This window comes from Sceloporus occidentalis, unplaced genomic scaffold (assembly GCF_023333645.1).
Source record: "Sceloporus occidentalis isolate IW3139 unplaced genomic scaffold, rSceOcc1.0.p SCAF_59, whole genome shotgun sequence".
NCBI lineage: Eukaryota > Metazoa > Chordata > Lepidosauria > Squamata > Phrynosomatidae > Sceloporus > Sceloporus occidentalis.
The window spans coordinates 1,556,995-1,584,939 of NW_028317039.1; the positions used below are offsets into that span (position 1 = coordinate 1,556,995).

The window sequence follows — 27,945 nt, forward strand, 5'->3', positions numbered from 1 at the left end:
AGCACCAGGGATGTATCATGTGAGTAAGCGGCCAGGCACACATTGGCAGGCACGGTAAAGCATCCATAAAGTCAGTGAAAAAGGAACAGTACAACCGTGAAAAAGAAACAAACATGTATATGGAAGAGAATATCCATGGCTATGGGAGAGATGCATTATATCGTGTATAAGGAGCCAGTTACATAGTGGCATTAAGGCCAGGTCACTCACGGTGTCAGCAGAGGGTAAATGCGTATATTGTACGCAGACCCCATTAAAAGGGAGTGTAGAAAGTAAATATGGTAAGGTTGCTGCACCAGGGACACATCGTGTGAGTGAGCGGCTAGGCACCAATTGGCAGACAGGCTAGAGCACCCACGGATTCGGTGAAACGGAAACAGTACCACTGTGGAAAATAAACGTGTACATGGCAGATAAGATCCACGTCAGTGGGAGAGACACGTCATGGTGTGTATAGGGTACCAGGGACCGATTGGCATGTAGGCCAAATCACCCACGGTTGCAGCAGAGGGCAAATGTGTACATTGGGGATAGTGTGCAACGAACCTGTCAGCAGGGAGTGTAGAGTGAAAACATGAGAAAGTAGCTGCATCAGGAATGGATCGAGTGGGTAAGCGGAAGTAGGCCAGTTCACCCACAATTGCAGCATATCTGCACCAGGAATATTTCGTGTGAGTAAGCGGCTAGGCACATATGGAAAAAAGAAACAGTACAACCATGAAAAGTAAACAAACGTGTACATTGCAGATATGATCCATGTCAGTGGGAGAGATGCAGCGTAGGCTAACACAGCATGTGGAACGTAACGCAGCACCCGCGTGAGCGGCAGTAGGAGAGGAACTCGGGGAAACAACACCCTGCTCGGAATACACGGGGGAGAATACTGAGCTGGTGAAACAAAAACAAAAAAATTCCCATAGTGGAAGGTGTGTGTGTGCACAGTGTGGGTGTGTAAGCCGAAAATGAGACACATGCCAGCAAGAAAGTCCCAGTGAGAGTCTAGCAAGTGCAGCGAGTGAACAATAAATAAGAGAGGGCTTATGCCTGTGACAACGATGGGACTCACGAACATCTACTCCTCAATGTCACCCAGGCGGCAAGAAGCCAAGGCGTGCAGCGTATGGGAGGCCCGTCGGCGCGGAGATCCCCTGCGTGTCAGGTCCAGACGACTGCGGCTCTGAGGTGGTAGAACTGGGGTGCGAAGAGAGCCGAGGACCGCGTCCGCAAATGACCAGTCCGAGATGCGGAGATCCGGAAAGCCCAGGAACTGCAGAGCGTCACCGACGTCCTGATTAATGACAAGAGACCTGTTGTCGTATCATATGATCAGGGCGAAAGGGTGCCCCCAACTGTATGGCACAATGAGTCTCTGTAGCTCAGCCGTCAGTGGCCGCAGGGCCATCCTAGCCTGAAGAGTCAGGTCAGAGAGGTCATTGTAGAAGGACACCTGGTGCCCTTCAAATGGCCAGGTGCCCACCTCTCGTGCTCTAAGCATGATGGCTTCCTTCACCGTGAAGTCTGCAAGGTGGCAGATAATGTCTCTGGGGGGGTCCCGAGTCCCCCTCTAGGGCGAAGGGCCCTATGAGCTCTATCCAGGGGTATCGGGGATTCAGCGGAGCAGCCCTAGAGACCATTGAAGATTCTAGTAAGGAGCGCCTTCACATCTTCCGGGCCGTCCGACTCCGGGATCCCACGGAGGCTGATATTGTGTCTACGGCCCCTTTTATCAAGGTCCTCGATCCTGCGGCGGAGCTCTTGGAGATAACGGGAATGTTGCGTCGCCGTCTGTTGGGACTGAGTGTTTGCCAGTTGGTGTTGCGTCGTGGAGTCCTTGAGGGTCTGTACACATTTTTCCAATGTTGCCAGGTCTGAGCATACAGCAGAGACCTTGTCGCGTACCACTTGCTTAAGTTCCGCGATTAGCAGCGAGAAGTCGGATTTCCAAGGTGCAGAGGAAAAGAGTCTCACCACCTCCGGAGGCTGGGATGCAGGCGGTAAGTGCGTAGCTGGGGCTGTATACTGAACCGACAAGGAACTCGCCGGGGACGCCGGCTTGTGGTCCTCTGGGGCCTGGGAGGCCAGGTCCGCCGGGGTCCGAAAGTACTCACGGAAGGAAGGATTACAGGAGCGCGAACGGTCCCTCGGTGTAGGGGGATCAGTGGCTGGTTTTTTGGAGCGATCCAATAATGGCTGAATGTGAAGTTTAGCGCTATAAAGTTGCGAGGGGCTGCGGAGGTATCGGCTCAAGCGGCCATCTTGCTCGGCGGTCGGACACGCCCCCCCAGGTCTTATAATCAGACCTCAAATAGAAGTCCGACTATAAGACTAAGATCCAGATCCCCAGCAGCGCTAAGTAGCAGACAGGTGCTGCTAATCAAATGCCCTTGATTAATTGATCATCAGCAAGTGTGACCACCAAAAGTTTTTATAGTTTTAGCACTTTGTTGGAAAGAATTGTTGCTGCACATCAATATGGGAAAGGTTATAAGGCCAGTTCAAGACAATTTATTTGTACAGTGTTCATTCTACAGTGAGAAAGATTATTCAGACGTGGAAAACGGTTGCTGATCTTCCCAGTCGTCGACGTCCCAGCAAATTCCCCCCAAGCTCAGAAGAGTTACATCTCAGACACTACAGGAATCCGTTAGCATGACAAATGTAACAGTTCATTAAAGTACAATTAGAAAAAGACTGAACAGGTACGATTTGTTTGGAAGGGTTGCCAGGAGAAAGCTTCTTCTCTCTAAAAAGGACATGGCAGCACTGCCTAGGTTTGCAACATTGCATCTAAACAAACAACAAGACTTGGACAATAACAATATACTTTGGACAGATGAGACTAAATTGGAGAGGTTTGGCTATAACGCGCAGCTTCACGTTTGGCAAAACCAAACACAGCATATCAGCACAAACACCTCATATCAACTGTCAAGCGTGGTCGAGGGGTGATGATTTGGTCTTGTTTTGCAGCAACAGAACCTGGCAGTCATTGAGTTGACTAATGAACTCAAATGTGAGGCTATTTGTCTGACAGCTAAAGCTTGGCCGAAATTGGGTCATGTAACAGGATAATTATCCCAAGCAAACCAGCAAACATACAACAGAATGGCTGAAAAGGAAAACAATCAATGTGCTGCAATGTCCCAGACAAAATCCAGGCCTCAACCCGATTGAAATGCTGTGTCGGCACCTTCAGAGAGCTAAGCATAAACAAATGCCCACAAACATTAACCCCTTGATGACAATTGCCAGTCCGGGCACGTCACCGAAAATCGTGACGATTATGACAATTGAGGTGCCAGGACCGGCACGTCTTTAAACGGGTGAAAAAATCGATCCGTGATCGATTTTTTCACTCAAACGGTGTTGCTCTAATGCCTCGACATCGAGGCATTGAGCAACACCAAAAAAAACATTCCCGGCCCCCCCCGATCGCTCCTAGGAGCAAATAAAAAAACATGTTTGAAAGACTGCACGTCTTTCAAACATGGCGGGGCCCGCCGCCGAAAAACGGGTTTAGGAAGCGATCGCGAGTCGCTTCCTTTGCTTAGCTGGTGTTGCTAAGATGCCTCAGTATCGAGGCATCTTTGCAACACCTGTTTAGCAAAGGAAGCGACTCGCGATCGCTTCCTAAATGCTCAACTTACCTTCCCGGCGCCGGCGTCTTCGAAACACACGCGGTGTTTCAAGATGGCGGCGCCCATCAAGCCAGGGGGCGGAGCCTGCTGTCATCATCGGGGGGGGGGTGTTGCTGGATGTCATGGACATCCAGTGAATAACACCCCTAGTGGTCAGATCACTCATAAGAGTGATCATGATTTGCTAAATCAAAGGCAATGTTTTCTAAACATTGCCTTTGATCAGTATTGGATCTGCCTCCCTCCTTCACTTGTTTCTAGTGAGGGAGAGAGACAGATCGGTGTGTTTTCTGGTATTTCAGGTATTCTCTAATAAAAAAAATATATATATATTGATCCAAAGGCTCTTATAAGAGCCACCCATATAATATTAACCCCTTCATTGCCATTGATCACTGCATATTTTTGCTGCAATTGTTACCATGCAGCGGTATACGGCTGAGGAGGCGTATGCCTTTTTGGCCACAGATTCTGAGGCCACTGATACAGCGTCAGATTTTGACGTTGGTCAGTTCACAGATACATCTAGTGATGTATCTGTGGCTGTTAGGACGCCTGCCACACGTAGTCGTGGCAGTGCACCAGAGGCATGGGTAGCGCCTAATAGGTACAAGCCAGCTATCCCTCCTTTTTCTGGAATTCCTGGCATCAATATTGATGTTATTTGCACTGTCAAGTGAACCCTGTGTCCATTCCGTGGCATGAGGGACCACTTAAGGTGCTAGATGAAATCCCTTCTTGGAGATAGGCCAGGCTTTCTTGTAACCTGTCCCTACTGATAGTTGGGTACAAGCATTTTTCTTTACCCAGATGTAAAATTCCTACTGAATTTGAATTGCTCATGTTCCAAATGTGGCCCTTTTGCCCCCAAACAATCTGACAAACCCATGCATGTGGGGTATCAATGTACTCAGGAGATGTTGCTGAACACATATCGGGGTGTTGTGTGACAGCAACATATACCAGGAGCTGTAATTTCACACCTGAAGTACAAAGTATGTGAAAAAAACACCAAAAACAATTACTATCACAAACTTTGACAAGGGTTGGTGGTAGGATTTGTGCATGGAAAGGGTTAAACTATCAGCATCTAAAATACCCTGGGGTGTCTAGTTTTCAAAAATATATGGTTTGGTGGGGTAAATGTAATTTGCTGGCTTCAAAGATGCCCCAAATACCACATAGAGACAGAATTACCAGATTCAGAGAAAAATGGTTTTGAATTAGCAAAACTCTACTTGTACTTATTGCCCCATAACGTGTAGAAGAAAGCAAAAAAACATAAAAACATTGGGTATTTCTAAACTCGGGACAAATAGTAGAATCTATTTAGCAGGTTTTTTCAGTAGTTTTTTATGATGAATAAAAGATTTTTCAAATAAAAGTGAGAAAATGTGTTTTTTTTTTCAATTTTTCGTCATATTTTATTATTTTTATTATAGGAAATTACATCATATGAAAAAAATTATGGTGTCTGAAGAAAGCCCTTCTTGTCCTGAAAAAAACAATATATAACTTGTGTGGGTTTAGTAAATGGGTTAAGAGAAAACTACAGCTAAACACAAACACCGCAGAAACGATAAAAAAGCCATTGTCACGAAGGGTACAAAAAATAGAATCAGCCTTTGTCACGAAGGGGTTAAACAACTGAAGCAATGTTCTAAAGAAGAGTGGTCCAAAATTCCTCCACAACGATGTAAGAGACTGATAAATTCATACAGAAAACGATTACTTCAATTCACTGCTGCTAAAGTGGATTCTACAACTGCTTTATTTTTGTTGAATAAATCATGCCATAGTGTAATATGTTCATCTGAGTTTATATTAACCTTTTTTTTAGACCTGCTAAGGAACAGATTATTGTTATTATGCCCTGACATGTAACACCATGGAATTCAAAGAGGGTGTATTTCTTTTTCACACAACTGTACATTGAACTAAAAATTAAGAGACAGTCTATCTTACAGCATGAGGTAGATCTGGGGTTTTAAGTGTGTCAAGCCTGCTAATAAACATGCCACAGGCTTCCATAAGGCTGGAAGGGAGGTTTGCTTTATTTTATGTTTTTGTTCCTTCAACTAGTTTGCTGAGCGGGTAGACAAAATAAATAAATAGGTCTTTGATTTGTCGAACTTAGTCAATTTGCAGGACTTTCCATGAAGTAAAGATCAAAACAGCACGGGACAATATATTCAGCACAATATGAACCTTTCCTCACACATGCCCTGACAAATACAATAAACCAGGCATATCCAAAGTAGTGATGTCCGGATCATGAACGAATCGTTAATTTGATCCGGTTCTTTTTAGTGATCCGGATGAATCGGTCCAGTAGACTGAACGATTCATTTGTGAATCATTCAGCTGTAACCTGATCCTAGAGCTATGAGTCATCTGCAGAGCACTCAGACACAGACTCTGGGGTCAGGTTACAGCTCATTAATTCACAGAGGAACGATGACTCAGAGTCAGAGACTCGTTCAATAATTCGAATGATCTGAAGATTCGAATGATCTGAAGACTCGAATGATCCGAAGACTCGAATGATTCGAATCTTACAGGGATCCGGATCTTACAAGGATCCGAATCTTACAGAGATTCGAATCTTACAGAGAATATTACTGATACCATACTTTTATAAATAAATACATTAATAATGTTCACACTGCCCCCAGGAATTAGATTCCCCTAAGTTTGCCCTGTCACGGTCAGGACTACTTGCCAAGCCGTGACTGTGTGGAGGGCATGGGCATGAAGGGGTTAATAGCATCAGGCCTCTGGATTTACTAACTTCACCCCTTAACAAGGCATAAGTTACACCAAATTAACCCCCAAATCCTGCCTGTATCCCCCCAGGTAGTCTGCCACCACTCACGATTTTGATACCGGATTCGTGAGAAATCCGAATTAGAACCTTTATCTCTATATATATATCAACCCACCCCGGGCAACTAACATATATATATATATATCCTGTAAAACTTAATAACAATATGGTAACGTGTTATCCTCTCTTAGGGTTTGTGGATATCGATACTAGAGCCCAAAGACAGACTTGGATTATGAATATTTTAATAACAAAAAGACAAAGATTACACAGTGCCAGAATTACAAAAACAAGACATACAAAATAAAAGTAAAACAGCAAACAGTTCTTAAAAACAAAGGGACTTAAACACAGGACCCTCACTCACGAGTTTCTCCAATAAGTAGGCCTGTGGGAACTCCTTAAGTCCAGATGGTTTCTTACGATGTTGTTCCGATCAGAGTATATCATGGAGTTCTGCTTTGAGGTCGCTGCATTGTCCCTAAATCAGACTTTTGCAAGCAAACGCCCCTCTGACCACATGACTGATTATATGACACCATCTCCAAGAATCGGGTCCCATCTTTGATGTGCCAATAAGTTATGGTGGGGTAAAGGTGATGGAAACCCCCCTCTTAAGATAGGAATGGAATTCCTATAACTCAGGGTCCTTATCTGTTAGGCCATGAATCACCACAGGGGTCCTTTGGGAAGATGACACCTCTAGCCAAAACAGATACAGAGGGCATTCACAAAGAAACACATTAAATCAACCTCAGATTAACTCATTGAATGCTTAAACAAAGAAACTAACCACCTCTGCTGGGTTACCCTTCCATGCATCCACTACGTTATATGAGTTAATCATGACACCTCCCCCTTTAAGATGGTGGACAGAGGAGGTCAGCACACGCTGATCTACTATGTCTGCCTAAATTCTAGTCTCCCCCTGACAAGACAAACAGTCAGCGTTCCCATAGAAGCTGACTTGTCACACCCGCCAGTAGAACAATACTGCTGTAGCACCGGACTCCATCTGAGCAACTTGCTAAACTTCCCCTCTAATCTATCCGCCTGAAGAGAAGGGTTGTGATAGATTATAACAGTGAAGTCACAACCATACAAACATGGCCGTAACTCCTGCAAAGCACACACCATAGCTAAGCACTCTCTGCCAACCCTTGAATAAGCCTCTTCTTTTGGCGATAAGTTACTCCGATGTTTTAAGGCCTCATCCATTTGTTTCTCTGCCCTGCTTAGGATAGCTAAACGCTGCCCATTCCCAAGCAAGACAGCAAACGGGTGTCCATTGTCCTGGGCATCCGGTGTGGATCCCAGGTTCTTGGCTTCACCTACACTCACAGGGCGAGGGGTTTCTTGCTGACTGGTCAATGCAGCTGTCTTTTCATCAACCCATACTATATTATCCTCTATAGCTGTTGCCCCAGCATCTTGCTGGTATGCCACTACAGCTACAGGGGAAATATTCTGCCCCTCACACTGCCCACTCGGTAAACACACAAAAGGGATAACAGGGTGTGAATTTTCCTCCCCCTCCTCCTTATCTCCAGACTTTACAGCTTTAGGGGTCTTAGGCACGGTGGAGAAACTACCCCCTTCCTGCTTCTTAACCTCCAGCACTTTAAGAGTTAAATGAAGCATTTCCTCTGGAGCATGAAAGCAGGGTTTTGGCTGTTGACACACAGATACATCACATTCCATATATCTCTTGTTTTCCCTTTGAGGAAAGTCAGTAACATGAATATCCGCAGACACCCCTATATCATGTATACTTTCTCCTGCACCCAAACCTAAATACTCAGGTGCTGTAGGCACGGTTGGCCACACATCCCCAGTCCCCTTTAGTTTTTCAGGGATAATACCTTCTGGGCATACAACTTCTGAAGACACTTTGGCCGAAGTATCCCCAGCATGCCCGAATCCCTTGGCTACCTGATCACCCATAGTAACACTATGCTTTTCCGTATCAGGGGGCATTGAACCAGAAGAGCCACTACAGACTCCCTGTTCCTGAAACTCTGCCCCTCCAAAGGTCAAACCACACTTTTCCCCTAGAGCTTGCTCGCTAGGTGTGGTCCCTTGGTGCACATCCCCCTTCATCCCTTCAGGAGACAGGATCCTGGGTGCTGGTTCAGACAGGCATACCTCTACCTTCTGGGCTCCCTCCCAGCTACCCACTACTCCCAAAGTTTCAGACAGTACCTTAGGTTGGACAGGGCTCTCTACCAGCCCTCCAGGTTTGCAGGTTTCCTCAACTGGTGCATACTGGCAAACAAGCCGACCCAGATCCTTGCCCAGCAAAACATTAACAGGAAAATCCTCGGATATACCCACCTCCCGCAAACCCTTGCCCACACCCCAATCAAGGTACACACGTGCCACTGGCACTGCAGGGCGCACCCCGCCAATTCCATGGATGGACATGGTCTTCCCAGGGATAAGATCCTCCAACTTTACCATCTCAGGCCGCACCAGAGTGCAAGCAGCCCCGGTATCCCTGAGTCCCATAGTCACACGGCCACCTACAGTTACTCTTTGTAGGTTCTCTTCTTCATTCCCCTGAAACCTGGAAACAAACAAGACAGCTGGGTGTTCCCCAACTGTTACACACTGCAAATTGTCTCCTTGTGCCTCCTTTGGTTTAGCCACAAATAAAACAGGTACAGCTCCCCCAGCTGTACCTCCATTTCCATTTGTCTATGGAGATGGTCTCTTAGAGGGGCAGGTGGCACTCAAGTGCCCAATCTGGTTACACCGATAACACCGGCGGGTATCCCCCTGGCCCGATGTGGCCCCTGCTCTGTTGGCTAGAAAAGGTGTGGGTGATGGTCTCCCTGCTGGCTTAGGAGTTGGTGGCTGGTAGGCTGCTCCTTTCCAGGTAGATGGTCCTTGTGATGCTTGTACCCGCTTGGTTGTTGGAGTACGGTTGTTGGCATAATTGTTAGCCAGATCTGCCGCCTCTGCCGTGGTCTTAGGTTTTCTGTCCAGAATCCACTCTCGGGCCTCCGGACTTCGTGTCCTCAGGAACTGCTCCAAAATCATCAGATCCTCCAGGGCCTCATATGTAGTAACTTGTAGGCCTCCAGTCCATTGCCGGAAAATAGTCCGAAGCTGTCCCGCATATTCGGTGCAACTGTCCGATGTAGCTTGCTGCATCTCTCGAAACTTTTTCCTGTAGAATTCAGGGGTGAGGTTAAAACTTTTTAACAAGGCAGATTTTATGGCCTCATAATCCTGATCAACTTCCATTGGTAAGGAAGCAAACACATCCAGGGCTTTCCCCTTCAGACGTGGGGTTAAAAACTTTCCCCACTCTTCCTTGGGCAGCTGGTACTGCCGGCACACTTTCTCAAATCCTCTCAAAAACACATCCAAGTCAGTGTCCTTTTCCAGCATTGGAAAGTGTTCCAGGCGAGGTCGGTTAGCATATCCATCCCCGTTAACAATGCTTTGGGGAGACGGACTATATTGCTTTAACCGTAGAAGTTCCAGCTGGTACCTCCGCTCAGCTTCTCGTTCAGCAGCCTCCCTCTCTCTCTCTCTTTCCGCAGCCTCCCTCTCTCTCTCTTTCCGCAGCCTCCCTCTCTCTCTCCTTGTACTGCAGAATCAGGTTGAACTTTAGCTGAGGATCCACGCTCCCCAGATCTTTTAGTGCCACTTGTAACTCAGAGTCCATTACACTCAAGGCGTTAACTTTATCAGGAAAACATCCTTGATCCACAGGCTCTTCCAAAATCACATCTGCTCCAATGGCCTGCTCTGCACAGAGTTTATCATATTCCAGGAGATCCAAAATCAGCTGCTCTTTGCTTTTGCCAAAAATTTGTATATTCCTTTCTTGACAAACCAGCTCCAGAGATTCTTTTGGCTGTCGTCGATATGCCTCCATAATGCAGTATGGTAGAGAAAAATAAAAGGGAGAGGAACGAACTGTTTTGCACTGTATGTCTGTAATTAGGCACTGAGTAATGTCTTTGGGAAATTACACAAAACCCATGTAATTTCTTCTAGTACTAAAATCACCAAACCGGGCAATATAAATAGCACTAAAAAACTCTAGATATCCCACACCGCTGCCACCAAGTTTGTAACGGTCAGGACTACTTGCCAAGCCCTGACTGTGTGGAGGGCATGGGCATGAAGGGGTTAATAGCACCAGGCCTCTGGATTTACTAACTTGACTCCTTAACAAGGCATAAATTACACCAAATTAACCCCCAAATCCTGCCTGTATCACCCCAGGTAGTCTGCCACCACTCACGATTTTGATACCGGATTCGTGAGAAATCCGAATTAGAACCTTTATCTCTATATGTATATCAACCCACCCCGGGCAACTAACATATATATATATATATATATATCCTGTAAAACTTAATAACAATATAGTAACGTGTTATCCTCTCTTAGGGTTTGTGGATATCGATACTAGAGCCCAAAGACAGACTTGGATTATGAATATTTTAATAACAAAAAGACAAAGATTACACAGTGCCAGAATTACAAAAACAAGACATACAAAATAAAAGTAAAACAGCAAACAGTTCTTAAAAACAAAGGGACTTAAACACAGGACCCTCACTCACGAGTTTCTCCAATAAGTAGGCCTGTGGGAACTCCTTAAGTCCAGATGGTTTCTTACGATGTTGTTCCGATCAGAGTATATCATGGAGTTCTGCTTTGAGGTCGCTGCATTGTCCCTAAATCAGACTTTTGCAAGAAAACGCCCCTCTGACCACATGACTGATTATATGACACCATCTCCAAGAATCGGGTCCCATCTTTGATGTGCCAATAAGTTATGGTGGGGTAAAGGTGATGGAAACCCCCCTCTTAAGATAGGAATGGAATTCCTATAACTCAGGGTCCTTATCTGTTAGGCCATGAATCACCACAGGGGTCCTTTGGGAAGATGACACCTCTAGCCAAAACAGATACAGAGGGCATTCACAAAGAAACACATTAAATCAACCTCAGATTAACTCATTGAATGCTTAAACAAAGAAACTAACCACCTCTGCTGGGTTACCCTTCCATGCATCCACTACGTTATATGAGTTCATCATGACATGCCCCCCTTTACCTATAAGTGCACCTACAGTTAACTTTATTAAATTAATTAAATTAACCCTCAGTCATCAGCATAAAATTAACCCTTATACCCCATCAACCATAACTGTCCCTGAAATTAACTGTAAAGATCCCATTAAGCATAACAGCCCCTGAAATTAACCCTAAAGACCCCATTAACCATAACGGCCCCTGAAATTAACCCTAAATACTCCATTAACCATAACTGCCCCTAAATTAATTGCATGTACTCCAGATAAATTACCTAATAAATTGGTATGCTTGATGGGATCTTTAGTGTTAATTTAGGGGCAGTTATGCTTAATGGGGTGTTTAGGGTTAATTTAGGGGCAGTTATGCTTAATGGGGTCTTTAGTGTTAATTTAGGGGCAGTTATGCTTAATGAGGTGTTTAGGGTTAATTTGGGGGCAGTTATGCTTAACGGGGTGTTTAGGGTTAATTTAGGGGCAGTTATGCTTAATGGGGTCTTTAGTGTTAATTTAGGGGCAGTTATGCTTAATGGGGTCTTTAGTGTTAATTTGGGGGCAGTTATGCTTAATGGGGTGTTAAGGGTTAATTTTAGGGGCAGTCATGGATGATGGGGTGTTAAGGGTTAATTTTAGGGGCAGACATGGTTGATGGGGTGTTTAGGGTTAATTTAATGGTGAGGGTTAATTTAATTAATTTAATAAAGTTAGCTTAAGGTGCAGTTGCAGGTAAAGGGGAATGTAAATCCTGGGGGCAGTGATTATTAATGTATTTATTTATAACAGTATGGTGATATTATCTGACTGATTCGAATCCCAATGAAGGCAGAGAGTCGTTCAAAGATCCGGATCTTACAATGATCCGGATCTTACAGTGATCCGGATCCGAATCTGGAGGCAGGGGGGAGGATTCATAATGAAAGGGGCGGGGCCAATCGTTAGTGTGCCTGCACGGAGTTACTGGAAAACGAAGATTCGGATCATGAATCGGATCATTTCAGTGAACGAATCGAAATGATCCGATTCACTTTAATGATCCGAACTTCCCATCACTAGTCCAAAGTCCGGCCCACAGATAAGTTGCTCAAATATAGATCTTACACCCCAGTGAGTCCCCGAGCACCGCTCAGGACTTCTGGGATCTCTCGCCGCGGGACTTGACGTCATCAGCCAGCGCCGGGAGGAGGAAAGCCCAAATCTTGCAAGATCTCAGACGTCGAGAGATTTGGGCTTTGCTTCTCCCTGCGCCTCCACACACAGCCACAAGGGTGACCATTAAGGGCTATTGAAGAAGAAAAAACACTTCTGCCTACCAAACACCTTGACAAGGAGCAGTAACTGCACAGACAACACACTGACAGGCAGACAGGGCTGCGCACTCAGGATACATGTATAATGCAGACAAGGGAGCATATAGGAATCTGAGGTAGCAAGCTGTCATACCCTTCATTAACCCCTAACTGTCCGTGACTGTGCTATAATTCCATTATCTGATGACCTAGTCTATGTGCTAGTGATGGGAAGTTCGGATCATTAAAGTGAATCGGATCATTTCGACTCGTTCACTGAAATGATCCGAATCTTCGGATCACTCAGTGTGACTCACAGGAGTTACAGTTTCTCAGTCCCTCCGTGCAGGCACACTAACGATTGGCCCTGCCCATTTAGTCAATGGACTCTCCCGCCTGCCTACTAGAGTGATGTCAATGAAGGCAGAGAGTCGTTCAAAGATTCGGATCTTACAGGGATCCGGATCTTACAGGGATTTGAATCATTCAGAGAATATCACCATACTTTTATAAATAAATACATTAATAATCACTGCCCCCAGGATTTAGATTCCCCCTTTACCTCTAACTGCACCTTAAGTTAACTTTATTAATTAAATTAACCCTCAATATTAAATTAACCCGAAACACCCCATTAACCATAACTGCCCCTAAATTAACACTAAAGACCCCATTAAGCATAACTGCCCCTAAATTAACCCTAAACACCCCATCAACCATAACTGCCCCCCATGTTCACTTCATCAAATCTGGCACTCTTCGAAAAAAGTTTGGACATGCCTGCAATAAACTTCAGACATTAATATACAGATTAACCCTACAGTTCAAGTAAGAAACTTACTTTAATTTATATTAAATATACACATCTTTCAAGTTTAAACTATTATTTATTAGGAGTATCTGATTAACCCTTTCAGTCCCTGGTACCTCCAAGCCTGGAGCAATTCTGCCATTTTTGCGGTATGTCAGTTCAGCGATTATTCTCCTTTACTGCGAATAGTGTACCCGTGTAAACTATATATTGTTTTTTCAAAGAGAGACAGACCTTTCTTTTGATACCATAGTTAGATGATTAGCTGAAAATTTAGGATGAGAAATTTAGTAAAAACTAGCCCAAATTAGAAAAAAAATATTTTTTTTATATATCTCCCCTCTGAATTCTCACAAAAATAGGGAAAGTGATGGGAAATCCCCTCCAAGCTTATCAATTCAGGTGTCCTGATTTAATTAATACCTAATTTATATAGAATTTCCATATTTTCTCAGCACTTATAGGGAATATACTATAAGTTCTACATTATTCATAGAATTTTTACATAAGGTGTGATGGGATTGCAACTCTTTGTTTTGAACAAATATACAAAAAATACCCACAAAAGTATATATTTCTGTAAAGCAGACAACCCAAACTATCTTTATCAGTGTTATTTGGGCAATCTTCATGCAGCTATCTGGCCACCAATCACTGTCAAAGGTGACTGTAGAAATTATTTCCTGCACTTGTTTTCTAAGTGTTGCTTAGATTTTTTGCACAGGGTATGTGTTACGGCAGAGAAACGCGGCCAACATTTTTTAGTTGCATCTCCTGATTATGGAGATGCCCCACATCCTTAGTTTTTTCTTTCTAGAGGGCCCTATCTATCCCTTCCGGTCAGGGTGTTTGCGGCAATACAGATTTCCAGCTGGAAGTTATTAACCATATTAAATCTGTTGTATGAATTTACACAAAAGAGAATTGTTTCTTTTAGGCTATCAACACAAATATCAAAATATCCTTCGTATTTAAACTATTCTAAAACCCCAACTGGCATTCTTATTTATATGTCCTATATAATCCATATAGACATATGTATGCTGTGCTTTTTATGCTCTAGGCACAGACAGAAAAAATCTATCTCAATTGAATCTAGGACAAATGAATTTCCTCAGTTTGGTCACAAAGTAATTTTGCAAGATGGCACAAATAGTTTTGTGATTCTATTGGATGCAGAAACAATAATACATTCCCGTCTCCACTTATACATGGATATTTTGAGGATATATACAAAGTCCTCCCGGGGGAGTTATTTCTCAAATTCTCATCAGCCTGATTGACAATTTAACCCTAGTGAAACCAGAAACCTATTAGGGGAAAAAAGATCATAATCTATAAATGTTATAAAGGACTCACTGAGTTTAATATCCATTAAGTGCAAATTAAGTTTTAACTGATATGGCCCTAAATCGTCTCTATGTCCTAGATTACAGGAAGTCATGAAGAGAACTTTAACAAATATGGAAAGAAAGGAAAAATTTTCCCACAACCTTTGACCCAGTCTTTACTTTGCTTCTCATACACTGAACATCAACTTATTTTATTATTTTCCTATATTTGAATAAAAGGATGGTGGCATATTAGAAATATTTATATGGCAGAGATCTAAATGTCATGATAGCTTGCATTAAATACTATAGTCTACTGAAGGTATATTTTTACTCCATTCATTTCTTTATTGCAAAAGAGTCATGCTCACGTTTGGGTAAAAGAACTCCAGCGAATACCTATGATTCTATTACAGGCGTATAGAGCATACTCTTTTTTTTATGCGGCATTACATATATGTTTAAAGTATTTTCTGTGACATATTTGTATTGTGAGTAGGTAACTAGGCTAAGTAGGTTTTATTGAAAGTAGGAAAAGTTTTACATGCTGGGACTTGGTTGTCCCAGCATGATTTACATGAAGTACATCCAGTGTGCTTTTCCCTTCCTAGACAAACTTTTAAAATTAAATGGTGGCACAAGCCTAGGATTACATCATAAATGCTGGTTGTGTAGCCAACAGTATTGTCGCAAATAAAGGCGCATTTTGCTATTTATGTGTTTATGTTCCACGCTTTTTCATGTGACACAATCATTTCTAATCACGATGAGGCTTCCATGTTGCGAACAAGCTTCTCAAAAGCAGAGGATCATGGGCACGGCCGGCCTTAGGTGCTCAGGCGCCCTGTGCGGACTAGTTCTCTGGCGCCCCCCTCGACAAAAAAGAAAGGGAATAAATCTATTCCAATCTATGCGCAAGTGCAAATATATAACTGGAAACACCGGTAACAATGTACCTTAAATACATTAAATATAGGAAAAAAAAGACAGCTAACAATGCAATCTTTATAACAAAAACATTTCCCATTAAATATTAAAAAAAATTGGACCCTAGGCAATTATTTCCTTTGCACCCCCTCCACGCACCCTAGCATGCAATCACTCCCTCCGCTCCCACTCCAAAAAAAAATAATTTTTCAACATTGACTGCAGATTAGGGGAAGACTAACATTCGACGGATCAAGTAGCTTTTTGGAACATAACATCCTTGGACCTCGAGTTCTCCATTGGTACCCCAAGATTGATACCGCATAGTGCAAACAGTTGCACTATGGCTAAAAAGAAATCAACTAGGCTGAGAAGTTAAGAAGAAAGTAATAAAAGGGGGAGAGAGAAAAGGAAAGAAGATAAAATCTGTTGGTTTTTTTTTTTATTTTTTATTTATTTAGTATTTTTTCCTATATACAGTGGATATAAAAAGTCTACATATCCCTGCCAGGTTCTTGTGTTAAAGAATGAGACAAAGATAAATCATGTCAGAACTTTTGTCCACCTTTAATGTGATCTATAACGTGAACAATTCAATTGCAAAACAAACTGAAATCTTTGAGGGGGAAAAAAAAACAAACTCACAATAACCTGGTTGCATAAGTGTGCACACCCTCTTATAACAGGGGCTGTGGCTGTGTTCAGAATTAACCAATCCCAGTCAAACTCATGTAATAAGTCATTACACACCTGCCATCATTTAAAGTAACTCTGATTAATCACAAATAAAGTTCAGCTGTTCTAGTTGGCTGTACCTGATATTTGCTTAGTTGCATCTCAGCAACATCATTGAAGCTTAGGAGGTGATCATTGACATGGGAGAAAACTGAGGTAGATGTTCATGTAGCACTGTGAGGAAAAACCTTTGTGAGGTGTGCATTTTTTGGAATTTGAACATCTGGTCAGTCTGTGCCCATGTCCTATATTTGGGGACAGGTCCCTACTCACAGGTGGTCCAAACGGGCCAGTATGAATACGCCACAAAAAAGTTAGATATCTATAATTTTTTAGCAAAAAATATATAGATTTACTCTTTTTTACAGAGACTCACTGGAGATTAATAGAGAAAATTAAATGGGGTAGAAAAATACTTTAATATTCTTCACGCATTAAATAAAGATAAAAATCAAAAAGCTGTGGCTATTATTTTCAGTGACTCAGTACAAGTGGAAATTAATTACCACAAGGGACACAATATAATTGTTATATTCAAGATTAATTAATAAATATACACTTTAGTGGATCATTACCTTCCAAATGTAGCTCCAGTGAATCTCTTGAATAAGATTCTTTAAGAGGTAAAGGGAATTAGGCAAGTTTGTTGGTGGAGATTTTAATTGTGTAATGGATGTCACCCTAGATAACAAAAAAACCCAGAAGTGGAAGCAATATTGATAGGAGACTAAAAAATCAATGAAAGAGATTAAGCAAATGTATTGACAAGATTGATCTTTACAGCATCCGGAGAGTATTCCATTCAAAGGAGATGGACTATACCGACTTCTGAAAAGTACATCTATCATACTCAAAAATATAATGTTAATTTAATTGATTAAGTTAAGAAAAAAGATTAAGGATAAGACCTGGTCGGATCATAGCATTATATTGCTAGAAATGAGAGGAAAACATAAATCATATGCTAGATCAACTAGGAAATTGAATGGCTATGTACATCAAAATAAAGAAAACATTGACTATATATCAAATAAGATTAAATGTAATGTTAAGGACCTTTTTGTTTTCCAAAAATAGAGCTAATAACGTATAAGACAACCGTGATTATAAGATGAACCCCCAGATTTTGAATATTAATTTAGAAAAAAAGAAAAAGCCTGAAAATAAGACTACCCTATGGGGAAAAAAAGGTGTATTAGTAAATATTAATTCACATGTAAACTATTTTTTATATTTTGTAAAAACTATGATTGAGAAAAATGCATTTTGTGTTTTTATTTCCTTTTATTTGCCAACCTGCCTCCCCAGTCATGCACATCTGCCCCATGGCTTGCTACTCTGCCCTCAGATATGCCTTATACCCCCCCTATATGCTACTCTGCTTCCCTGATTTGCCACTCTGCCCCCCCGATATGCCTTGTACTCCCTATATGCCACTCTGCCTCCCTGATATGCCACTCTGCCCCATTTGCCACTCTACCTCCCTGATATGCCTTATACCCCCTATTTACCACTCAGCCCCCAGATATGCTTTATTCCCCATTTGCCAATCTGCCCCCCTGATATGCTGTGTACCCCCCCTATACCCCCCCGCGACTTACCGATGCATCCCTAGACTTGTCCCCCGTGCTTCAGACTCCCTGGTGTCTAGCGGGGGCAGCCAGCGAATGTCTGTGCGATACGCGCCGACAACCTCCACTGCTACCCGGGACTTCCGCCGGGGCTTCAATGGTGTAGCACCGGAAGGTCAGAAGTACCAGCAGCAGCGGAGGTTGTCTGCGCACATCGTGCAGACGTCCACCAGCTGCCAGAGGGGAGCATCCAGGTCCCCTGCAGCTCTGTGGTGGATCTGGATCTTAATCCTGTAGTCAGACCTCGTCTTATAATCGAGCAAATACAGTAATAAGATTGAAAAAATAATAAGTCTATATGACCCCCAAAGGATATGCCTATCCTGAATATAAGTCAAAATCTTGAATATAAGATAAGGCCACTGGTTAAAGTTTGAGTCATTACAGCATAAATAATGGGCATACTAGATTGGGAAATGGTTTTTATCTTTGAACAGAGGAGCACAGGTACAGTATTAACTCCTTTCCAACAACTGATGTGCCTGGCACATCATTGGGTTAAACGTGCGCAGAAAGCAATCAACAATTGCTTTCTTCCCTCAGATGATGTTGGCCCAGTTTGACTGCTCCTAGGAGCAATCCTGTTCACCATATTGAAAGGCTCTATGTTTAAAATTGCACACTTCCCAAATGTGTTCTTTTTGCCATCAAACAACTCAACAGACCTATACATGGCCCTGACCAAATCTAGAAGGAAGTGGGGTGTATTACACAAAAGGTGAAAGTGCAAATGTTTAACCTACGGAGTCCCCTTAGTATATACCTGTACGTACTTTCAATGTGTGTCAAGAGGCTCATTAAAAAGTAGTGGAAGTGACATCTCCCTGCCGCCACATGGGAGATCAGGCTGTTATCGTGTGTAATGGCGCTCGTGGCGGTACAGTATTATTCAAGGAATGTCAATCATTTGCTCAGATACTCCCTTCTAGTAAGGTGTCATTGCCTGATGTAGTCAACCTACAAACAGGATTAAGACTAGCAAACAAGTAGTATTTGGGAAGGACGGCAATTAATCGGTTTGTTGGCATGCTTCCCTGAAGTGGGTCGCAAGATATTTTCACTTTGGGTTCACTTATTGAATCCTGGTGAGTTCCTTCAGTAAGAAGTGCTAGGCTGGTTTTGCACATAAAATATTTCTTGAGGGAAAAACTTTCTGTAGTTTGCACTACATAATGCACAGGAAAGTCAGGTAGGTACAGTGTTTCATCTTGGTTTAATTAACATTTCAATGCAAATGGTTCTCTCCCTGAGCATACATTATAATTGACATATGTCACCTGCAGTGAGAGTTAAATGTTAATGGGTGGGTGCCCAGTCTTCTCTGCTTCAAGTTTTATTTTTAGATTTTGAAATAATGACAGCACTTGGGAATTTTTTAAGATTTTAAGAAAGCAAAGGGAAAAAAAAGAGTCTGTTTTCTCAGGAGCTGGCTACAGAGTAAATATGACAGCATCCCTCGATTGGAAATTATTATGCTCCACTAACACAGCTGTACAAAATCTTTAAAGGTCAGGCTATGTCGTTACTGCCTTCATTGAACATACAGCTTTTTAAAAGCTCCGGTACTGATGGCTATTTGGGCCAACAGATTGTTGTGTCACTCTTAGGACCACATACCCTTTTAGCAGTTTTATTTAACATTTTGTATTATATTAACATATTTTTTGTTTATGTACAAATGTGACCATTTCTGTTTCTGTCTGCTACTTGTAGTTCCTGTTACTCCCCCTCCCCAACTTCATATTGCTTTGCTATGGAAAAGAGTAAAGTCACACAATTTATTTCTATTTTTTATATATAGCAATTTTCTCTGCTGATACTAATTGCAAAAACCACCTCAAAGTTTTAAAAACCGGTCATCTGCTGGATACAAACGAATGATAGGCAGGCAGGGTATCTTCCAAAAGCTCTTTATTTAAAATAGCCCATTAAAACTGCTTAATGTTTTAAGAAACTAAGTCCAACGCGTTTCGTCATATACTGACTTCATCAGGGACTAGTTATAATGCATTATAACTAGTCCCTGATGAAGTCAGTATATGATGAATAAATCTAGTATAAGCATTAACACTATAATCACTGTGCATGTTAGCCAAAGCTAGCAGACCAGCGGGAGGATTTAAGTTCCTTTAAAAATATATTTTGTCCTCCATTCACCAAGGGTACATGGGACAATAGCATTTTTCAGTACAAATCTTTTTGGAGACATTTTGGGGGAGAAAAAGAAGTAGCTAAATAATTTGGGATAACTTAGCTTCTATGTTTAAATCTGCATTTATTTATTGACATTTATTATGTTGAACAAATTAGGTAGCTAACATGCGCATTATTAAAATCTCAGATCATAACATATAAGTGGTTATGTGACAAGCATAGTTATATTTATATTTTTATTTGCTTTCTTTCTCTTGGATGATAGATCTAAAATGTATTTCACTTTCTAATTTGTTTACACATTTTAATTTGACCCCTTAATGACTAGTGACGTGCCAGGCACGTCAAGGAAAAACATGCAGTTAGTGACAATAGAACTTCTGGCATGTCATGGGGTTAAATGAGCTTAAGAATTATCAGTGTCCAAGACCCTGTTGCAGTTTGAACAGCTTTGTTACTTGGGGATGGTGCTTAACAATCTAAACATTATGCCAGGCAAGGCTGTGCTGCTAGCCCTTATTTTTGTTTCCCCAAAGCAGTCATAGACTCTTAAATTCTGGGTTTTCACAATGTAAATGGGCATTATTTAAAAGCCCTCCATCTGCTCCTACTGGTGGGAGGCCCTTTTCCATGGTCATTGTTTCCCTGCATCTTAAGTTAGTTTTTAAATTGTTCTAGTTAAATCTTGTTAATTTTTGTGATGTAATTTAATTATGTACTGATGTGATTGAGCCCTTTTGTTATGTTATTTAATCCTGGTTGTCTTGATGTTTCTGTGTATAAATATGTTGTTTTCTGTTCAAAAAAGGTTCCTTCTTGCCATAATCAATTGAAGGTTGTTGTGTCTACCTATTGGTTACGCATGGCAGGGTTCCAGGCAGGGCCGGACTGGCCCACCGGGATACCGGGAAATTTCCCGGTGGGCCGGAAGGTCCGTGGGCTGGGCGGCCGGCAGACTTACCATGAAGACAGCCGCTGAGCGGCTGCAAATGGCAATGAACGCCTCCCTCGGTGCCAGGGGCGGGCTGGGCAGGGGGGCAATTGCCCCCCAGGCTTCCCGAAATCTAATCAAAGCGGCCGCTGGGTGCTGATGCGGCCGGCCGGCATCAGCACCCAGCAGCCGTGTGCGATGGCCGTCTAGTGATGGGAGCAGTGTGAGGGGTGAAAGCTCCGCCCCCTCGCACTGACCTTTCACCCCTCACGCTGCTCCCATCACTATGCGGCCATCAGATTGCTGGGAATGTAATCTGAACGGCCGGTGCGTGCTGATGCCGCCGGCCGGCTCTGCTTTAATACTTTTTTTTTACTTTATATGGCAAGCCGACCCAGCTTACCATATAATTAAAAAAAAAGTGTTAAAGTAGCTCCGGCCGGCGGCATCAGCACGCACCGGCCGTTTAGATTACTTTCCCAGCAGTCTGATGGCTGCATAGTGATGGGAGCAGCGTGAGGTGGAAGCTCCGCCCCCTCGCACTCAGACTGCTGCAGCACCGGATGTCAGGTCAGTGGCATCCTGTCAGCATAGAGGAGAACAGTGTGCAGCTACCAGGAAGTCAAGACAAGTAGAAGGTGAGTAAAATAATGTATTTTTGTACTGTATAATGTTTTTTGTATTTGTTAAAAACAAAAAAAAATCGGCATGTGTGTGTATGTAAGTGTGTCCCCCTATATGCCACTCTGTCCCATGATATGCCTTTTAACCCCCTATATGCCAGAGTAGCATATAGGGGTATAAGGCATTTCTGGATGCAGAGTGACATATAGGGGGTCAAAAGGCATATCTGGAGGCAGAGTGGGATAAAGGGGGTTAAAAGGTATATCATGGGGCAGAGGAGCATATAGGAGGGTATAAAGCATATCGGGGAGGCAGAGTGGCATATAGGGGGCATAAGGCTTTTCTGGAGGCAGAGTGCCCCATGATATGCCTTTTAACCCCCTTCATGCCACTCTGCCTCCAGAAATGCCTTATACCCCCTATATGCCACTCTGTCCCATGATATGCCTTTTAACCCCCTATATGGCAGAGTGGCATATAGGGGGTTAGAAGGCATATCATGGGACAGAGTGGCATATATTATTTTTTATTTAATATGGCAAGCTGGATCGGCTTGCCATATAAAGTAAACAAAAATGTCCCATGATATGCCTTTTAACCTCCTATATGGCAGAGTGGCATATAGGGGGTTAGAAGGCATATCATGGGACAGAGTGGCATATAGGAGGGTTGAGGCATATAAGGGAGGCAGAGTGGCATATAGGGGGGTATAAGGCTTTTCTGGAGGCAGAGTGCCCCATGATATGCCTTTTAACCCCCTTTATGCAACTCTGCCTCCAGAAATGCCTTATACCCCCCTATATGCCACTCTGTCCCATGATATGCCTTTTAACCCCCTATATGCCAGAGTGGCATATAGGGGTATAAGGCATTTTTGGATGCAGAGTGACATATAGGGGGTCAACGGCATATCTGGAGGCAGAGTGGCATAAAGGGAGTTAAAAGGGATGTCATGGGGCAGAGGGGCATATAGGAGGGTATAAAGCATATTGGGGAGGCAGAGTGGCATATAGGGGGCATAAGGCTTTTCTGTAGGCAGAGTGCCCCATGATATGCCTTTTAACCCCCTTTATGCCACTCTGCCTCCAGAAATGCCTTATACCCCCCTATATGCCACTCTGTCCCATGATATGCCTTTTAACCCCCTATATGGCAGAGTGGCATATAGGGGGTTAGAAGGCATATCATGGGACAGAGTGGCATATAGGGGTATAAGGCATTTCTGGATGCAGAGTGAGGGTATAAAGAGAGGGTATAAAGCATATCAGGGAGGCAGAGTGGCATATAGTGGGGCATAAGGCTTTTCTGGAGGCAGAGTGCCCCATGATATGCCTTTTAACCCCCTATATGGCAGAGTGGCATATAGGGGGTTAGAAGGCATATCATGGGACAGAGTGGCATATAGGGGGTATAAGGCATTTCTGGAGGCAGAGTGGCATATAGGGGTTAGAAGGCATATCAGGGGGGCAGAGTGGCAAGCCTGGGGGCAGAGGTGCATAACTCGGGGGTAGGTTGTCAAATGAAAGGAAATAAAAACCAAATATGTCTCAATCATAGCTTTTATTAAATATGGAAAAAAATAGTCTACATGAATTAATAAAGAAATAAAAGTTTCTTACCAGAATATCGTGAAGAATAATGTGATCAGTGTTTTGTTCCACTAAATAAAATGGAACTCTTTCATCTAACAATGTTCGCAGTAGTAAATGTTTTGATCCTATTATGTGTAATGTATTTAATTTATTAGGGCCTTTTAACACTTTTGCTTTCTGGCATTTTAATACAAATAATGAGATAAAAAGAATTGCACATAGTGTGACTCGGGTATGTATAAGGGGTGCGTGTGGGTATAAGAGCTTCACCGTGAGATAAACTATATGGGGCTGGTCTCCAAATTTTTCCAGGGCTGCTTTTCAGTCCCAGTCCGGCCCTGGTTCCAGGGTGTGCATGCTGACTGGTGCTAGAAGTGATTTGGGGGACAACAGAAGGATACATCTGGGTGATTTTGGAGAGTGACTACAGCTCTCTTGGTGAACCTGTTACAATAATTATTGAATTTAACCTCTTGTATGATGTCACTTTCATGGGCTTTGTGTGCATCTTTGTGTATGTAAAACCACATGTATTAAATAAGTGTACTAATGCAGGTAAAATAAAAAATAAAAATCTGTTACTTTTACTATTCAATTTGTAAATCAAATTCAAAAGGGTTAAAACAAATAAGGCTTTATTTGAAAACATTAAATTAACACCAGTGTTAAAAGACAAATTCATTTTTTGCTGATATGTGTTCGCAGCTTACAAGGGAATATCTTAATTATTCATTGTGCCAGAAACTAGAGATATTTACAAGATACTCCATTTTCTGGCATTTAGATGTTTTCCCCACATTCCATCTGCACAGTTAAGATAAAAACACCAAACAAAAGAACCTTCATTTCTTCAAGGACAGATAATACTACTTTCTATAATAATAAAACCCTGAAAAAACACAAAAGGTCCAAAGTAACCACTCAGTCTATTCTGCAAAGGTAAATGGATTAACATCATCTGCATCTGAGCCTCCATTTTTGCAAATTAATCAATGACTGCATCAAAGATATACTTATATTCACTATATACTGAGCCATATATTGATGGTGGTACAACACAACTCCCATCACTATATAGCAGGGGCGTACCTTGAGTATTTGGCACCCGGGGCAGATCCTGTAAGTGGCACCCCCCCACACCAAATGTAAAGACATCTACAAAATTATGTTAAGAATATTTATTGCACCAATTTGTAAACTGTATGTCAACTGTAAACAACAAGAAATCTGAAAAATAAATTAATAACTTATAAGTAAAATAAATACGTTTAAATAACATTTACTGAACATATAATAGTGCTTTCTTTAATAACCCTCCAAAAAAACCAGCGTCCACATTGCCCATATTGCCCACATAGAACCTGACCAGCACCCAAATTACACACACATAGGACGTGCCATCTTTGCCCCCAAACAGCCCAGCATGAGTCAGCATTGTTCCCAAACAGCCGAGTGTACGCCATCTTTGTCCCATGAACACGCTACCTGTGCCATCTTTGTCCCATAAACACCCTGCCTGTGCCATTTTTGTCCCATAAACACCCTGCTTATACCATCTTTGCCTTTTTGACAAATCAACTATACACCTATGATTAACACAAACACTTTTACAGTCACTCACTAATTCACTTTCATTCACACAATCATTTATTCTTTCACACAAATAATTTACACATATTTATTAATGCATTCTCACAAATTCATTAATTCTCTCACTCATTCACACAATTCATCCACACATTAATCCATTCATTTTCGCTCTCTCATTCTGACTCTTTATTTCAATATTCTTGCTACCCTCCTTTCTCCCTATCTACCCATTCTCACCCCCTTCTGCCCTATCTACCCCTTCTCACTCCCTTCTCCCTATCTACTCCCTATCCCCCCGTCTCACTCCCTTCTCCCTATCTACCCCCTCCTAACTATCTACCCTCTGCCCCCTTTGAAGTTCACTTACATTTCAGGAGTCCTGCGGTGGGGGTGCAAGGCCTCTGTCTCCTAGCTCTGCCACTGTATGGAACAGTATAGAGTGATGGGAGTTATGATGTACTTTAGAGCATAATCATAATAAAAAACACATTGGAAATGGTACAGCATAACACCCATCACTATACACTGAGCCAGACAGATGGTGGCCCTTCATTCCTCCTGTATTTGTATGTCAATTGTGTAACAAATCTAAAAGTCAATTATGAATCTCCAAGGACAACAGCTGGCTCCCAACACAGTGGGGTTCCTCTTGAGTAAATCAGTTTCAAGGAATTACACTAGGGGCAAAACCCAAATGTCCAGGAACTGCCAATACATCAAAGGGCTATCCCTCTACCAGGTGGGAACAACAAACAGGAGATACAATCTACAATCTCCTACAACAAAAGGACTGTAGGAGATAGTATCTGGGCTGGAGACAAGCATGTGTTTCTCCTACAACAAAAGGATTGCAGGAAACAATATCAACATTCCAGAGACCCACCCTGAATTTGCCCTGAGAAGCATCAACTTCACTGTGGGGGCAATCTAATTTCTTGGACTAGAGCGATCTCTACAGGCAGCTGGTGCAGGTACAAGATCGTGCCTTCCTAAGGAGGATTAGACAAAAACTCAGAAGATGATTGGCTGGGACTGTTTGGGCATGGTGGCTATAAACGGTGTTGTGTGAGCAAGAAGAGAAAAAGGATAACATCAAGGTGACAGGGACACCCCATCCTTACATGCACGCAGAGTCACTAGCATGGTGTAGTTAGAGTCATAGAGCCTTGTATTTCAGACACTTCACTGTATACTCACATACATGTATCTGTTATTTTAATAAACATATTGTTTTAAGCCACTAGTGTAAATGGAGTTTCATACAAAGAGGAAACCGTAGTAGTTAAAGGAAAGCCGGACGGGTTAAGGTTATAAATCCCGGTATTTAAGGGGCTTTTCTACAAATTGCTATATTGTACTTTCAAATCTGGCGCTTTATAAAAAAAATATTATTATAATAATAAATACTATGCCAGGCACAGTTTTGTGGTGCTCTTTAACTTCCATTAATATATACTGAGCCAGAGATTGAAAGTTATACAGCGTTACTCCCATATTTATATACTGAGACAGACATTGACATTGTTACATCACAACTCCCGCTACACTTTCACTCACACACTTACTCATGCTTTCTCACACTCTCAAAATGTCTTCCTACTTTTCCCACATCCCTGTCCTCTTTCCTGTAGCTCCTCTTCCTGCTCTCTTCCTCTTCTAGTTCTGCTTCCAGTGGCTTCAGTACTTAGTGCAGGGATATGGCATACTCTGCGCTCAGCATCAGTAGCCAGCACACATCGCAAGTGAGCAAGATACAGAGGTATGTACGAACAGACCTTCTGCTCCCTTGATTTTGGGCTGGTTAAATTGAGATCCATGATCTCCCAAACCGGCCCTGCTCCTCCAGCCCCTAGAGGGGTGCACACCCACTAGTACATTTGGTTCTATTTATACTAGCATTATACTTTAGTGCTCTTGTAATAAAACTTTGCCTGCTTAAAAATAAACCAACCCAGCTTAATGAACACTGAAAACCATTGTATTGTGTCTTAAAACCTTAGAATATTGTATTAAACTATACATTTAATACATTTGCCACAATGTATGTATAATGTTATATTATGATTTATTATGAACATGCATAAAAATACAGATATACATAAAACCCGAGGGTATGAGTTTTTTAGGTGATTGTTTTTTAAATATTTTATTTAATTAATTTTTACATTGGCTGTGATTTCTAGCACCTGTCACCTATGATAATTCCTTTGCTGTGTCACATAGATCACAGTATTAAAGTTAAACGGTGCTCTGTTAGGAGTCTCCTGACCTGGGCCTTCAGTAGAAGGATTACTTATCACTACATAACATACCAAAGGAGAGATTGCAATTCATTACAGTTTTGTTTACTTGACTACACCACTATGTCTCAACAATGCCCATAAATGATGCACAGACATTTTAAAAGTCATAACTAGTTGCTACTGATTGCTTGGTACTAAGGGCCCTGTAAAAATAAAAAAACACACAGATTTCCCTGACAGCATTGGTCACTTTAAGCAGGATAATGCGCCTTGCCACAAAAGCAAAAATGGTTCAGGAATGGTTTGAAGAAGTCAGGGAACCAAGAAAACCAGATGGAAACAGAAAATGCTGATAAAAAATGTTTATTAAATAATAGAAAAATAGCAAAAATAAACGTGAAGCACAATCCGGAATCATAGTCAAAAATACAAGCCAGAGGTCAAAGCCAAAACGTGTAGTCAGACGAGCCAGGTCAGGAACACAGAAGGCAGCAGAGTCAGGAACAGAAGCCATGAGAATCAGTAAGTCAGGCCAGGGTCATACACAGAATTAATAGCAGCAACA

General features: G+C 42.3%; 1 protein-coding gene and 1 non-coding gene across 2 annotated transcripts in view; one reads left to right on the top strand and one right to left on the bottom strand.

Moving 5' to 3' along the window:
* LOC149287531 (inactive phospholipase C-like protein 1) overlaps positions 1 to 27,945 on the bottom strand; it is a 174,914-nt gene that overhangs the window by 120,244 nt on the left and 26,725 nt on the right. The window lies entirely within an intron of this gene.
* Positions 4,303 to 4,432, top strand: LOC149287532 (small nucleolar RNA SNORA35). Its single transcript, XR_016277472.1, has one exon. It is a non-coding gene; the product is annotated as a small nucleolar RNA SNORA35 (small nucleolar RNA).